General features: G+C 39.2%; 1 protein-coding gene across 16 annotated transcripts in view; it reads left to right on the top strand.

Moving 5' to 3' along the window:
• NUMB (NUMB endocytic adaptor protein) overlaps positions 1 to 15913 on the top strand; it is a 99484-nt gene that overhangs the window by 27607 nt on the left and 55964 nt on the right. For 5 of the 16 annotated variants that reach the window (XM_057416191.1, XM_057416190.1, XM_057416189.1 and 2 more), the window contains exon 1: positions 10014 to 10034. The exons of 3 other annotated variants lie outside the window; for them this stretch is intronic. The gene's annotated coding sequence lies outside the window, so the exon portion shown is untranslated. Of the gene's footprint in view, positions 1 to 9861; positions 10035 to 15913 lie in introns of those variants that run through there. 8 more of the 16 variants (XM_057416183.1, XM_057416182.1, XM_057416193.1 and 5 more) reach the window with 7 other exon arrangements.

The following is a 15913-nucleotide window of genomic DNA, read 5'->3' as shown; positions in this document are numbered from 1 at the left end:
TAGCCAATAATTTGATAATGGAAGGCATCTGGCTGCTTCCAGTTGAAGGTTTTCCAGTGATGGCAAATATTTAAAAAAAATCCCAAACAAACCCAAACAAACAAATGAGGGAGAGAAGTCTGTAAAAATGTTTTCTAGGAGATTGTCATGAAGGCTCAGAGATGCTTAAGAAGGTGGGGCTCAACTTTGCTGGTGAAGTATTGCATCTTGACAGCTTTTGTTATTGTCCAAACTGTTGGTGAGGTCAAAGGCTTTCAAATATTCAAGTACCGCACAAATCTTTCAACTGTGTTAAATTCAAATCCTTAGTGACACACTGATGCTCTGACTTTTCTGTTTCATCTGTCATCTTAGTGTACTATGGCTAACTACTGTTGCCATTTTCTGCCCTTTGTGTATTTAGAAAAGGGAGCTATAGACCATCTGAAATACTTCAGTTTGTACAGCCAATTGGGTTTCTTGTTCATTTTAGTTAAGTTGAGTTAGGGAAACATTGCTTGGGGGAGTAATACTTTCCTTTTGTCCATGTGGGCAAACCAGTTTTTCTCGTTCAGTGGTAACCAGCGTAATAAGAAATACATATATTTTGGTTGTAGTTTCTTTGTTTTGTTTGGGGGGGTGGATTGTTTTAAGGTTTCCTATGCTGCTTATATATATCTTGAAATTTCAGACTGGAAAATTATAATAAAATGAACAATATGCTTCAGGAAAGCTAGTGGAAAACGCCATTTTTCAGCACCTGAATAGTATAACCTGTTTTGGTTTTTCCTCTTTATGGATGTCTACAGCTAGTTGCTTTCTCATCAGTTGTGCACAGAAGTCGCATTGCTGATGTGCAAGCTTGTGTGCAGTTTTATGTACAGGCGGGCGACCTGGTGGTGACTTAAATTGTAATATTGTCCTGGTTGTATTGATATTTCTGGAAATAGAGTGTCCTTAAGCCAAGTCCTTTGAGAAATTTGCCCTAGCAGGGCTCACTATTGGTGCTTCCAGTCAGTGCTCAGGGAAGTTGTGATGTGCTTGTTGCTGGCCTTCATATTGAAGGCTGTCCTGTGATATTTCTAGTACTGGAGAGAAACTTCTTGTTAAGGATATGTTTCCTCTCCTTGTATGTAGTGCAATCTGTAAGATAAAATAAGCAACTATTGCTAGGGCCTTCAGCTTCTGAGTTCAGTTTGGCATTTTGGGCATACTGTAATTAAAAATGAGTAGCAGGAAAACCATTCCTCATACTAAAGGTACTTTTTTTTTTTTTTTCCCCCACACTCATGTAGCTTGAACAAATACTTTGTACAACAAATTTGATGTTTTGGTTGGTGATTGCTAGCCATGTGAGAGCTGGTAGCCCAGAAGTTTCCTTTGGGAAAGAGAAGTAATGGTATGAAATGGTCCACAGCATGGAAAGATCATCTATACTAGTTAATCTAAGTTTCTCAGTTTTGTAAACTAAATTCCACTTCTTTAGAAGTCAAAACAGTAAAGAGCTGGGTGGAGTTGTATGATGAATCATGTCTGACCTCTAGGTCACCAGGAAGAACTTTATGGTTTGCTGTGCTGTAGTTTTTTCCTGAATGCATGTTTTGCTAAGAAACATAATATTGTGACTCTAATAGGGCTATGCATCTGCTAATTACTGAATGCTACCAATTTCTGGACAAAAATAGTTACTTTAAAATCTTTTAATAAAAATGCATCTTGTCAGTCAATTGCACTTTTTCCTTGGATGTGCGCAGAAAGAACTTGGAGAGGTACAAAGCAGCATCTACCTTCCATGCTGAGATGCCACTTTAGACAGAAGAAATGCTGAATGGTGTAACCCATACTGGTGGTTCAAGTTGGGTTTTCAAATACTTGGTCAGAACTGTGTTGATGTGGGCACAGCTTTGGGTATGCTGGCCTTTAGGAGGCCTGAGATGTTATGGGTCTCACATTAATATGCAGATTTTCACTTATATTGAGAATTAATACAGTTTTGCTTTTTGAATGTCTGGGGGTTAATGGTAACTAGTACATGAATACAGTTAAAATAAAAAATACTGATTTTTGTAGAACCTTATTTTTCTTCTTTACTGATCTGTTTTGTTACCTATTCCGTGGAGTTTTGTATCTGATGGGTTAAAAAAGAAATTATTTGTACAGGTATGATGCATTTTCACTATCAAAACTACTTGCTCAGACAGATTTTTGTATTCACTGTCACACTTACAGACATGAGAAAACCTCACTGACTTGTTTCTGAAGGTACCACTCCCAATATTTCTTCATCTGCCATTCTACTTTTTGTTGATCTGGTTGTGGAAATCAGAAGTACATGAAAAGGCTGTGTGCTGGCTGTTTCAGTCTGAGTGTGTTTTGGGGGGTCAAACAAAAATAGCAGTATGTACGTTCAAAAGGGAGGAGGACTGCACTGAACTGATTATACTTGTAAATGTGCTGCAGTTTCACCTAGAGCACTGAATCGAAATGGGTGCTTGTTTTGGAATAGACTTAATTAAAGTTCTCTTCAAAGGCTTTTTTTTGGTAAACCTGTTAAATCAGTTTGGGAGCCACTGATTTGTAGAAAACTGGTTAAGGATGTTCTGCTGCTTTTCTCTCTCTTTTTTGTTGCTCTTTCAAAGGTTGTGCAGACTTGTGCCTTTTACATTTTTCTGGTCACAGGGTGGCCTAGTGGCTGGTATGCCTGCAGCTGGAGATGACTGTCTGAGAGAACAGCAACACTGGCACAATGTATACCTACCTATAGGAGGAATAAGAGTGGTAGGAAAGGGACATTCAAGTTACACTAACTAGTGGAAACCAGTTACAGGCTTGTGTGTAGGGTGATCAGTTGTGAGCTTGAGGGAGGGAAGGTTGCTGGTGTGGAGTCCTATAGCCACTTTTTGTTACCCTGAGAATTAGTTTCTGATATGTGGCACTTGTATCAGCCTCTGTTAGATCCTCTCTGAAAAATCCAAGTATGTATTTTCATCATTAAACAACTTGGTTAAATGTGGTTGACAAGAATTCTAATGGGCAACTAAAGTATATCTGGATTTCTGCCAAACTGGGTTTTGTTTGCCCCACTCATGAGGTTTGAAATAATTTATTTTGAGACAAGCTAATGTTTGAGAATGCATTTGTTTGGCTTTTTTTTTGTTTCTTTGTTTTTTGTTTGGTTGGTTGTTGGGGTTTTTTTTTAAGTGTAAAGATGATCTCATTTTCATTTGCCTTGACAGATGTCAGGCTGTTAGTATCAGCAATTCTGTTGCTTCTCTGGAGCTTTCACTGCTGTTTTTCATTTGGGACAGTGTTTAAAACCGTTTATCACGCAAAAGTACAGTTTGTAACAAATTCTCAGAATTGCTCCCAGCGCTCTTTAAATGCAAGTGCAACATGTACTATCCTCTGGCATAAAAGCTGGCTTCAGTATGTACGTATTGGCAGCTCAGTCATTTGCTGTGTACAGTCAGAGCTCTTTAATGCGTACTGTCCAAATCTGATGAGTTGTTTAAATTAGAAGTGTTGTTCTAACACTTCACCTCTTCATTCTATATATGTAGAATCAGAGAATCATGGAATAGTTAGGGACAGAAAGGACCTTAAGATCATCAAGTTCCAACCCCCCCCTGCCATGGACAGGAACACCTCACACTAAACAATCTCACGCAAGGCTTCGTCCAACCTGGCCCTGGACACTGCCAGGGATGGAGCATTCACAGCTTCCCTGGGCAACCCATTCCAGTACCTCACCACCCTAACAGGAAAGAATTTCCTCCTTATATACAACCTAAACTTCCCCTGTTTCAGTTTTAACCCATTACCCCTTGTCCTATCACTACAGTCCCTAATGAAGAGTCCATCCTCAGCATCCCTATAGGCCCCCTTCAGATACTGGAAGGCTGCTAGGAGGTCTCCACACAGCCTTCTCTTCTCCAGGCTGAACAGCCCCAACCTTTTCAGCCCGTCTTCATACGGGAGCTGCTCCAGCCCCCTGATGATGCTCGTGGCCCTCCTCTGGACTTGTTCCGACAGTTCCAAAAGTTCCATGTCCTTTTTATGTTGAGGACACCAGAACTGCACACAATACTCCAGGTGAGGTCTCACAAGAGCAGAGTAGAGGGGCAGGATCACCTCCTTCGACCTGCTGGTCACGCTCCTTTTGATGCAGCCCAGGATACGGTTGGCTTTCTGGGCTGCAAGCGCACACTGAAGCTGGCTCATGTTCATTTTCTCATCAACCAACACCCTCAAGTCCTTCTCTGCAGGGCTGCTCTGATCTCTTCTCTGTCCAACCTGTAGCTGTGCCTGGAATTGCTCCAACCCAGGTGTAGGACCTTGCACTTGGCATGGTTAAACTTCATGAGGTTGGCATCTGCCCACCTCACAAGCATGTCGAGGTCTCTCTGTATGACAGTGCCGTGCCCTGGAAAATGCCGGGTAGGCTGTAAGGTATGGATTGATACATAAAATGAAAAAACTGTATGTTCTAAGCACCAGAATGCATAACTACAGGGATGCATTATTTCAGTTTCCTGAAGGTAACAATTCACTTTCATTAGTTATAAACAGGGAAGTTGGTTACTGTTGAGGAGACAGCTTTCTTGCTGCCTAATCACATTCATTCCAGTGCATATCATATCTGTCCATTAGGCTCTTTATTTTTGACTGGAGGAGCAAACCTTTTTAGCCATCGTTAGCATGATGCTTGTATTGTAAGGTTGAACAGAGTAGAGAGGCAATTTGGAGCTAATTCTAGGCAGTTGGTTAAGGATTCTTTGATTTGTTTGTGTTGTATTAGAATGGTTAAGTTAGAGTATGTTAGAATACAGTTTTTCAGGAAGTACCTTTTGCCTTGTTTTGTCCTCTTTTTTTTTTTTTTTGAATCTGAACTTAACTGCACCTCCTGCTTGTGTGTGTGAGGAATGACAATAATGGAAAGCAGAGGAGATCTGATTGGGAGTGGCTTTGGATCTCAGGTTTTCTCTTTTGCCTTGGTCTTTATTGGTAAGATTTCCCTGCTGGAGTTCCAAGCCTTGGAGACTAGTGGGACGTTCTGGAGCAGTGAAGACTTAGCCCCAGTTGAGAACCAATTAAAGGAACGTTTAAACAAATTTGCTTTAAAGAAGCAGTGGGACCTGCCAGAATGCACCTGTGAGTGTTGAGTGAGCTGGTGTCATAGCAAAGCCACTCTGAATTATTCTGGAAAGACTGTGAGAATAGAAGATGGTTCCTGATGACTGGAAGAAAGTAAATGTCACTCTTGCTTCCAGGAAGGGCTAAAGAGTCTGAGGATTTACAGAGTGATCAGCCTCACATTGATCCCTGAGCAGGTAATGGAGCAGATTCTCCTATGAAGCGATTTCCAAACAAATGACAAGAAAGTGATTAGCAATAGTCATCATGTGCTTGGAACAACCTGTGAGCCTTCTGTGATGAAATGATTAGATTGGTGGATGAGGGAAGAGCAGATGATAACTTTTTTGATGTTTGACTTTGACAGTGCTTTTGACATTTTTCTGCTTTAACACCATCACTGACAATCTAGCTGATGATGCAGTCTACCTCACTGAGCCTGTACAAGTTTGCTGAAATGCTGGGTTCAAACAGTTGTGAGAGGTGGTACAAAGTCCAGCTGGAGGCCAATTACTAGTGGTCTGCTCTAGGGTTGAGAGTAGGGGCTGGGCTGTTTAACATCTTCACTGATGTCCTAAATGATGGGACAGAGTGCACCCTCAGCAAGTTTGCAGGTGATAGAAAATTGGGAGGGGTAGGTGGATGCCACAAGAGACAGTTGTGGTGCCATTCAGAGGCATCTTTGACAGGCTGAGGAAATGGGCTGACAGCAATCTCGTGTTCAAGAAGGTTCAACAAGCAGATCTGATAGAAGGGTGTCTGCATCCCAGCACTACCATCCCCATACTTCATTGTTTGTACCCTTGCTGGTTGTTTGCAGACTTCTTGTATTAGGGCTTGGGCAGCATACTGCATACTGGTGTGTAAATGTGGTGATTAGACTGAAAATATGCAAAGCTGTTTGGAGAGAACTATCAAAATCATGGAGAAGAATGTGATAACAAAACTAAAACATTTATTTTTAAGGGTGCTTGAAGTGTCAAGGAGGTGATTTTCACATCTCTGGACCATTATCGAAATGTTATTTGATGTCAGAGTTCAATGAAGCACGGAATGTGAAAGTGGTTTTAATCGCAGCTTATGTAATGGTTTGCCCGTTGTAAACTTAAAGGGTCACTGCTGTATAGCCCTGTGTTGTTGAACTGATGGTCTATTATATTTAGTACAGTCAGCCCTGCTGCCACAAGTCGCATGCAGTTTTTAAGTTATTTCTTTGTGAAAATGAAACATCTTGTCCGCATGTCTTCAGAACTAGTGTTGCCACTTTATTATTGTTTGCTTAAGCATATCTTTCTAAAGATTTCATCCGTCCTGGTTTGCAGTTCTCATCTGAAGAAATGTTTTAGCTGGAGTTAATGGTTGCACAAAAAGTGGATTGTGAAGAGACAAAGTCTTTGAGTATGAAGGCTAAGAGGAGTGTTAGGAACAGACTCAAGTTGTCTGTGTTTATGGATAAGCAAAACAGGTTTAATAGAACTGTTGGGATGTTAAGGATCTTCTATGTAGCCATATAAATCATTTGATACAAGAAATTGGAGTCCAAAAGGAGGACTTGAAGATGACTTGGATTGTCGTGCCCAAAGTGTATGACCTTAGAAGTGGATAATAGTTCACAAAGTCCAAGATAAAAGCTGGTAATAGCTGTATGCTACAAACGACGCTCTTTTCTGCTAAAAAGCCCAGTGTGTCAATTTCTCTTACTTAAGAGTTTTGTGCTTGTCTGTTGTAGTACATCTTTATCATGGTTTGAGGCTATGACATCCTTCTGTGGCTTTGTTCTTTCATGAACGGTGGTGTATGACTGAAAAAGCCATCACAAACTTTGTCAGTCATAGGTAGTCTGTGGAATGGAGGCACTCATCAACATAGTTAAGTCAAAACAAAAAATGTAGCTTGATTAATGTGATTATGCAAAGAAAAATTTTAACTTGGTGCCACTAATACTTGACACAAATGTTCATCTATACACACAACACCTACATGGGCTTCTTTTCACTTTTAGTTACTTATTATCTTCTTACTTACGTTTGTTTGGCAGATTTGGCAGAGCTAAGTGTGGATTTTATTAGTACATCAGTGATAGATGTTCACATGTATTCATTTAGATAATGAAATTGCAGAAGTATCACAAGTTTGTATGAGAAAGCAGGTCTAGAAATATTGCTCCATATAATCTGTGGATTACAAGGTACTGTTTTATAACCACTTTTAAAGGGACATTCTCAAGCTTATTTATAAACCATATTTCTAAAGACTTAAATTTGCTACAACATTTTCTGTTGACAAATATACCTAAGTGCCTATGCATCATTATACTGCAATCAATTGGAATCAGCTCAGCAATTGCTTAGATAATCTTTATTGGAAGGAACATGTCAATGGAAAGAGGTTCCTGTTTTAATCCTAATAATGTAAGCTGGAATGTGTGCTGTCTGCTGGATGTTATTTGAAGTGAATGCCAGTAATTCTTATGATAAAATCAGTGATATTCAATATATCAATTTCAGGAGATACCAGCTCCACCCCAGAAGCTCATAGGAAACAAAGTCTGGAAAATCTGATCCAAGATGAGACTGTATGTTGGCCCTGGAATACTTCTCACCCCAAATCTGGGTACCAAATTCTGGAAGTCTGTCTGCCTGCCCGCCCTTAGTTTTATTTCTTGTCTATGAAATTGATCTTAGAATTTTAAGATGCCCTTGGCAGGAAACTAATAAGAAAAATATTTATATAATTGCAGCTGTGTGGTTCTTCCTCAAGTATATACTTGATTCCAGATGTCTGGATTCAGTCAGGAATATAATGAGGTTGATTTTCTTTTTAAAGGGATGGCAGCTCCCTGATATGGGCAGTCAAGTGACTGTGTAGTTTGCTAAAGATTCTGAAGTGTCAGTACAGTTAAGTGTTTCAGCAGAGGGGATTTCTCGTTCCAAACAGGGGTGATCATGGCACAGTGTAATATGTGAACCATAGCATTACAAGCAGGTAAACAGTCCAGAAAGTTACAAAAATTCAGCCAAGGTTTTTTGATAAACTTTACTCAGTCTGAAATTGGACCTCAAGAACTTTTACACTTAGATCTTGCTAAGTGCAGTTAAAGGTGAAGCCTAAAAATACAATGAAAGCAAAACAGCTTTGTAACAACTCTTAGAGGAAGTGATTTTCTTTTTTGCTGCTTTCTTGTACAAAGCCCAAGTACCAACTCAGGCTTATAAATACTTTCCATTTACTAACGTATTTTATGGCTATTTAAAATAGCATTTGTGAATTTAGCAGTACTTTTAGTTCCTGAAAAATAGAGATCTCAGTCTTGTTTTGCTTTATAGGAAAGGGTGTGTATATATTATAAGGAATGTAACCAGAATCTGTAAATCTTGACATGTGATTTATTCAGTCTGGATTATGTGATTTGCTTTGTCATTGTGTAAAAAGTACAGTATGGAAGTGTGCTTCAGTGTTTGAACTAGGTTTTAATATATGCAAGCTCAAATTTGATTCTCTTATTGTCTCTGTGTTTTGCTGTGTGTCGCTTGCACAATTCTCTTTGCTATTTGATAAAATGACATTCTGTCCCTCAGAAATTCTTAGCAGAATTTTAATCTTGAGAAGATAAGACTTGCTGACCAGTAAAGCAGTAATTTTACTTAGAAGGGAAATTGGTAAAATACTGCCAGTTCATTTAGAAGCCTTGCAATTTATTGTTGACCTGAACAACTTTTTCTATAAGGACTTGGTGCCAGTACTAAGAAAAAGGGAAAACGAGCCTGATCAAAATACTTGTTGAACTTGTTCCCTATGTCATGGGGCATGCCTTGTTCCCTCCTCACAGGTTTGGGGATATAGCCCAAAAAGGGGGAACATAGAAAAAGCCACAAAAGCAGTAAACATCTGATTTTTTAATTTATTTTTTTTTTAAATCAATGAATACAGATTCCTTAGTGAACAGAACTGGACTATATTCTAATAAATTCAAATCTCTATATTGGAAGAAATAGCAAATAAATACATTGTTCTGCTAAACCATTTTCAGCAAACATGTAACTTCAAAACAGAATGGATGTAAAACATGAAAGCTTTTACATAAGACCACCACATAGTGAGTTTAGCAAATCCATTGTTTCCAGTTCCCTGCAGCTGCAGAAGTGGACAAGTTCACCAGGATTTCTGAAGTGGACAAGACTGGGTTAGAAAAGCCTCAGTGTTCTTAGACAATAATTATTTTGGAAGCTGAAATAAGTAACTAGCAAAACTATATTTATTATCCTAATCTCCAAATTTGCACACTTGTTCCTGCTTTCCTGACAGGATGTTTTGGAGGACAGTGTGTCCCTCCCTTGAGGTCAAGCCAGGACAGGGAATAGATCTTCATACTCAAGAGCTAGAGCCATTTTAAACAATGATGCACCTTTGATATGTGATTGTCTGCAGAGAAGAGGGGTATCAGCTACAACACTTCCTCATATTGTTGTGTGTTCAGAAACATGTCACTGCTGAAGTCTCAAATCTTTACAAAGTCCATGTTGTAAACTGAAGTGTGTGCAAAGCTGTAATTTATGAAAGATCAATTTCTCAAAGACCTTTGTACTAATGAGTTTAAAATTCTACCCTTGCTCTGCAGATATAGTTTAGGAGGTTGTTTTACTGCATGTGACACAGCTCTTTTAAGCATAGCAAGAAAAATTTTGAGGGGGATTTTTTTTTTCTGGTTCCCCATTCCCCCAAATTGTTACTCTTAATTTATATTCTTCAAAACTATATAGATTAATTAATAAACAACTTCATAATAGAATTAGAAGGCTGAGTTGGTGGGATTTTTTTTTCTTAATTGTTTTTAAGGCTGTGTTTTCTGCTGGAAAGACTTTTTAACTTTCTTCTGTGGAGCATCTCCCTTCTCTCCTTATGGGGCTGTGAGTTGGTGTTAGGTGAGTGCTGCTTCTGGATTACTTGAATTACTGCTGCTCATTACATAGGCTTCCCAAGTTGAAGGAGTGTCACTAGTTTCATTTCAGTGTCATGGATGTAACCTTTCAAGAACTATTTGACGCAAGGATTGCGGGAGGTATTGTGCCAGCTAATGAAGATTGGGCTTTATTTGCTCACTGGCCTCCACACTAAATTCTGAACCAGCAGTTTAATGTGCTTTCCTGGGTGAGCACTCTGCTTATGGGGGTGCTGGTCTAGAAAATCTGTCCTGAAAGTGTTGTCCAGAAAAGCCAAATCCCATTTTACTGATGGCACATAACACACTTTCAGATGAGTGCAAAGGACGTGTCTTTGTAAATGAAAATGAAATTATGAAGGCGGATATATGTGTTGTGGTGTGGTGGTGGTGTGGTTTTTTTCCCCTGAGATCTGAATGTAGATCTGACCTCTGATTACAACTGAAATTGCTGCCAGAAGATCTAATGCAATGGTTTGATAAGTGGTTAGTTCTCTTGGGAGGAGGGTTGAGAATAAATATCAGTTTTCATAAGAGGTTTGATTCTTCTTTTCCTAAAGGCAAAAAAAAAGGGGGGGAGGGGGGGGGGAGAGTAGGACAAGAAACTGCTCTCTTCAGGCAGTACATTCTGCTGACCAGAATGTCCTTTGAAACAAAACCATTGTTCATACAAAGCTGTAGGCTTGCTTAAAGGTAGAAGTTTTATGTACTGATATGTGCTAGGAAATTAAGATCTAATTAAGAAGTGGTTGACTTGCAGAAAGCCACATGCCATCTTAAGCTAAATATGCTTTTCTAATAGAAAAATTATGCAGTAATTAATAGCATCTAAAAATTTCAGCTGGGATTATCGTTACTTTGTAATCCTTAACTGTGCTAGGCATAATTTTAGTGCATTTGTGGCAACTTTAAGGCAAATCTTTTCCCTTTAAAGGGGATAAAAAAATGGGAAAAGGATAGGAGAGGAAATCATAGGAGGGTAGGCTATTTGGCTTAGATTTAATATTCACAATGCAGTGGTGTGTTGACTGCTATGTTGGAAACTTTCTATTAGTACCTTCAGGGAGATGGGGAGAGGGGATTATAGCTGTGACTTTCCTACTGAGAGGCTTTAATTTTGATTTCCACAGAAATGAAGAGGACAATTGTCCACTCTTGAGCCTTTCTGAATATAAATGCGATGTTGCCTTTCATTTACTATGGGTTGTTTAGTGTTTTTTGGTTTTTGTAGCTGAGAAGTGCTTTCTTTCCTCTGCTGTTTTTAATGGAACAGAAAATAAAGATTTAAAAGGCATGAATTCTCGTTGAGGCTGGGGTTTGCAGAGGCACTTTGATCTGTCTCTCCTTTGTGTGGGTTCCCGAGGCTGGAATTCAGTCAGGACAGTGGGGCAACCCACCTGGGAAACTGATGGAAGGGCAGAGCAGAGCGGCGCTGGGCTCTCCAAAACCCTTTGTCCTCACTGCACAAAGTACATACAGTACTAATCCAAGCTCTTCAACACATAATCCCAAGTGTAGTAGTGATTTGGATCGATTTGCTTCAGGAAGCATTTTTGTGTGTGGACAAAGGGAGTGAGATAAGACTGCGTAAGAGCCCAGTGTTCTGCAGTGAAACTTTACAAGTTAAGCAAGCTGGAGGTCTGGCCCTAACTTACATTTTGCCATTAATACAGGGACTTTATTCTGTACTTTGGTTACCTGATGTCTGGTGGAAAGAGTTCGGGGGTTTTGCTTGGTTTGGGTTTTTTGTTCTTTTTTGGTTGGTTGTTTTTTGTTTGGTGGTGGTGTTTTCCCTTCTTGCATTTATTTGTCTATAGGATATTTTGCTGTGAGTGCATGTGTTCAAAACATAGCACTTTGGTATATGTTTAAATAGTAATTGATGTTGGGGGCGGGTATTTCCTGATACTTCATGATTGTTTAGAACCAAGTTAGTCATCATTGGCCAGGAAATACCAACTCCAGATTACATCAAGTTCAATTATCTAAAAGATAGTTCAGTGTCTATCTGAATGTGGCATAGTGTCAGAGATATTGTGTTTGTAATAGCATCTTGTTTTGGTGTTTAATTATAGAATAAGTAGCGGTATTTGGGTTCTGTGTGCTATAAATACGTCTTGTTGGAGTCACTGCCTCTCCTGCCGCTGGTTTTGGAAAGTGATCAGGCAATATTGCTAAAACTCAAATTCTGCAACTGTAAGAATTGCTTTTGGATTCTCAAATTAAAGAATGTTTGCTGCTCTTCCTCCTTCCTGCCTGGCAACCACAGTTGCCATTTGTGTCAATTTTACAGTACACTTCAGTTGGGGATTAAAACTTAATCTTTTCAAGTTGATGAGGTTCAATTCCACTTTCTGAATGGTAGAGATGATTTGTGAATCCTCAGGAAGGTGTTTTTTCCCCTCAGGAGTCTTACAAATCGTTTGTTCCCCAATGATGTTTACATCAACATATGTTCTTCACTTTACAGATGGTATTGGTGCATTTATGTGCTTTTTCCATGTCATTGATGTAAGGTTAAACGACTCAGATTAGAGAAAAGTGGTATTTTATTCTCTCCACCTCCTTTATACAAATTGAAGGAGGGGCTTGTTTTGCTTATTATTCTTCCCTACCATAACAAAAAACATGCTGAGCTTGTGTTGGATTTTCACAGCAGCTCATAAAACGTTTTTTCAAGGTGAATTACTAGTCTTTTGATAGGGTTAAACAGATGCCATAATAAACTTTTAGATGACCATTTAAGACATCTTGAGAGATAAAATACCAGTGAGGCTGAGTAATGCTTTTTTTTTAATCCCATTCATCCTGCTTAGCTCAGTTTAGATAAAGATGTGTCTCCTCCTTGCAGGAAAGGGTTCAGATGTGCTAAATGATAAAGCCTTTTGTATTAGCAGTAAACTGAACTGGTCAAATAAGCTAGATGTTGAGTGTATAGTAGCTGGTGCATAATGATCTTAATAGCTTTGGTTATGTAAAAACAAAACAACCACCAAATTTCTGATGGTCTCCTATGTAATGATTGTATCTTGTTCCTGTATAGCTTGTGCATTTTTTACTATGCTCTTTTTTCAATATTGAGAACTCTCTTTAGGGCCTGAAATTCCAGATGTAATTTATCATCTTATGTAACACTATTTGAAAGCACTTCCCCAGGTTTTTGTGTGTGGGTATGAGTTCCTGATGATGTTACTCTTCTGCGGTTAGGTAGTCAGAACTTGGAACCTATAAAATAATTTTCCTAGTTAAAACCCAAACAACCAAACTACCAACCCAACAAACATGCTTGCAGAAATTCATTGTTCAATGTTAAGATTGGGCTCTGAATCTTTATCTTAAGATAAGACTGAAGTATTGAATTTAAAGCTTCTTACAGAAGATTAGATTTGATACAGTGACAAGGCAAAATCACTTCTCCAATTGTAGCTATGCTGTTCTGATTTAAGGCTGCTTAACACTTTAATGTGAGAAGAGTAGTAATCCAGAGAAGTGCTCTTATCAAGTAATTATGATTGAAAAGGGGTGGGATATTTTACATAAATTATCTAGAAGAGGAGGTATGTATATTACAGTGAACTTTTTTGTCATGCAACAATGTGTTTAGGCAGGGCAGTGCATCTTAGTGCATGGCATCAGTATGTTAACTTCCTACAGTAGCAGAGCTGCTGTCTGGGAAGTCTCACTCTTCTGCTGTCTTTGGTGAAGCAAACTGCAGCTGGATGTTCTCTGATTTTCATAAGGATAATTAATTACCACTCTTCTAGGACATGTGTATCTTACCATCTTTTTAAACCCAGTGATAGCTCATACAGGGTTCAATACAGTCATACAGGATTTACCCTTGCTTCTAATCCAGTGTACAAGCATTAGCTTGTACTTTGCATGATAGAGTAAGTAAGTTTAATTAAGAAAACTGGACAAAACCACAGAGTTGATGTATACCAGTATCAAACAACCCTGGTAGTTATAGTCAAATATTGCTTTTTGGTTCTGGAATAAAAAAACCTCGAAAGTGTTTGTAAGTATTTGCAGACCCCTTTTCCAGAGATGCTTATTCCAGATATTTGCTCATGTTGACTAAATATTTGTAGGGAGTTGGGGGGAGGGGGAGGATAGAGGATAAAACCAACCAGTGAGTTCTGTAATTCAGGACTGAAATGAGAAATTCAGGAAATGTCTTTCTTAATCTCTCTTCTGCCTTTTTGGCTTCGTTCTCAGGACTGGTGAATTTTTCTGGCTCTGTGCTTGTAAAAATGTATATTGGTACTTAACTGTGTAATTGTAGGCTTCTGTGGTTCCATGAAGTATTACACTCCTTTGGAACAGGTTGAAACTTCCTGCTGTCTAGGTTTGTAACTAGAGAATAACTAGATCACTTCTGCACAGTGATTTTTATAGGTGCATGCTGAAGAGTAGAGTAGCTCTTTCAGTCATATGACAAACTTGGACACCACAGGTGAAAGCAGGATTCAACATACTACATGGTTTACACACCAGAGCTGATTTAAAATGTTGCACTGTTGGCTTTACCCTGCTCCTTGCCAGCTGTTTTTGCAAGTTTTCTTAGGCTACCAGCGAGCACAGCTGGAGCTGGCTAAGCTGGCTACAGGCATCTGCTGTAGAGAGCAAGGAGCCTGTGGTGGCCTTGTCCCACTGATGCAATTGCTCAAGCTTTGCAGGAAAGGCATCCTGTCACTGAAGGTCTTGTTTCATTTGTTGTAACCAAGAAGACAACTGTTACTGCCTGCTAATCCCCACCATTTTTCTATGCTCTGTTATGGAATGAATTCACTTTATGAGCACATTAACTGCAGAATAAAGGAAGGTGTTCAGTAGATTATATTTTTAATTTCATGTGGACAGTGTCAGTGCTACTTATGGTGGAATGTAGTAAATGGCAGTCATGGTAAGCTGTGCTAGTTATAGTTACTGTTCCTGTTAGAGATGTCCTAACGTACGATGATTGTAGTATCTCTTACAGAGTGCTTGCTTGAGAGTCAGGTGTCTCAGTGCAAAACCACAGCTGAAGACGACTTCAGTTTGTGTGCACCGCAGTCTTACAGGTCCAAGTGAGGCACCTCAGGTGTAGACTTCATTTTTACCCAAGGCTATGACAAGTTTGGTTAGGTTTCCCAGAAGCATTTCAGTGTACCTGACCCAGAACAAAGGTTGTCCAGGCCCTTCCTGTTGCGTTGTCATGCCTGTGTATTCAACATGAGGGGTTGTGGGTGGTGAAGAGAATTCACAGGGCGTGTCCTGGGGCAATCTGTCCTACAAAGCCATGTCACAGCCGCATTCTTGCCTAATGTGCTCTCTCTTGCAGAGGTTTACCTGTTTCACGCTCTGGATTTTTGAAAGGGTATCATCTGGATTGGTTTGTGTGTAGCGTACCTACACTGTTAAATCTGTGCGGGTAGTAATTGGTGGACGTAAATGACTTTTCCTTTCCAAATGGTAAGTTAAGTACAATGGAAACCAACAACTTAATTCAGTGTGTAAAAACGTTTCATAGGAGGCTTTTCTTCTCAAATCCTAGGTGGAGTGGATTGAAATTACTGAAAGAGATACTTCTTAGCACTTCTGTTTGAATTACTTATGACAGTGTGATCTCGGTCAGTTCTGCTTGCTTTGACCAGTTGACTCAATGTGTTTATTCCCTGAACTATGCTTGTGACTTTCCCCTTCACTGAATACCACTTCTTTTTACCTTAAAATTTTGTGAGTTTTAAAATTTGAGAGATTCTATGAAAGATTGGAAATGAATTTGAGTCATCTCAGAAAGTTTATTTTTTAAAATGTCTTAATGTAGCTGAGAACATTGTGTAGAAATGTTTTTCAAGTTCTCTGAACTCATCTCTATCA

This window comes from Pezoporus wallicus, unplaced genomic scaffold (assembly GCF_028554395.1).
Source record: "Pezoporus wallicus isolate ANWC-B61680 ecotype Strahan unplaced genomic scaffold, APGP_CSIRO_Pwel_v1 scaffold_2146, whole genome shotgun sequence".
NCBI lineage: Eukaryota > Metazoa > Chordata > Aves > Psittaciformes > Psittacidae > Pezoporus > Pezoporus wallicus.
The sequence above is the reverse complement of the archived record's forward strand: the minus strand, read 5'-3'. Positions and strand labels throughout refer to the sequence as shown.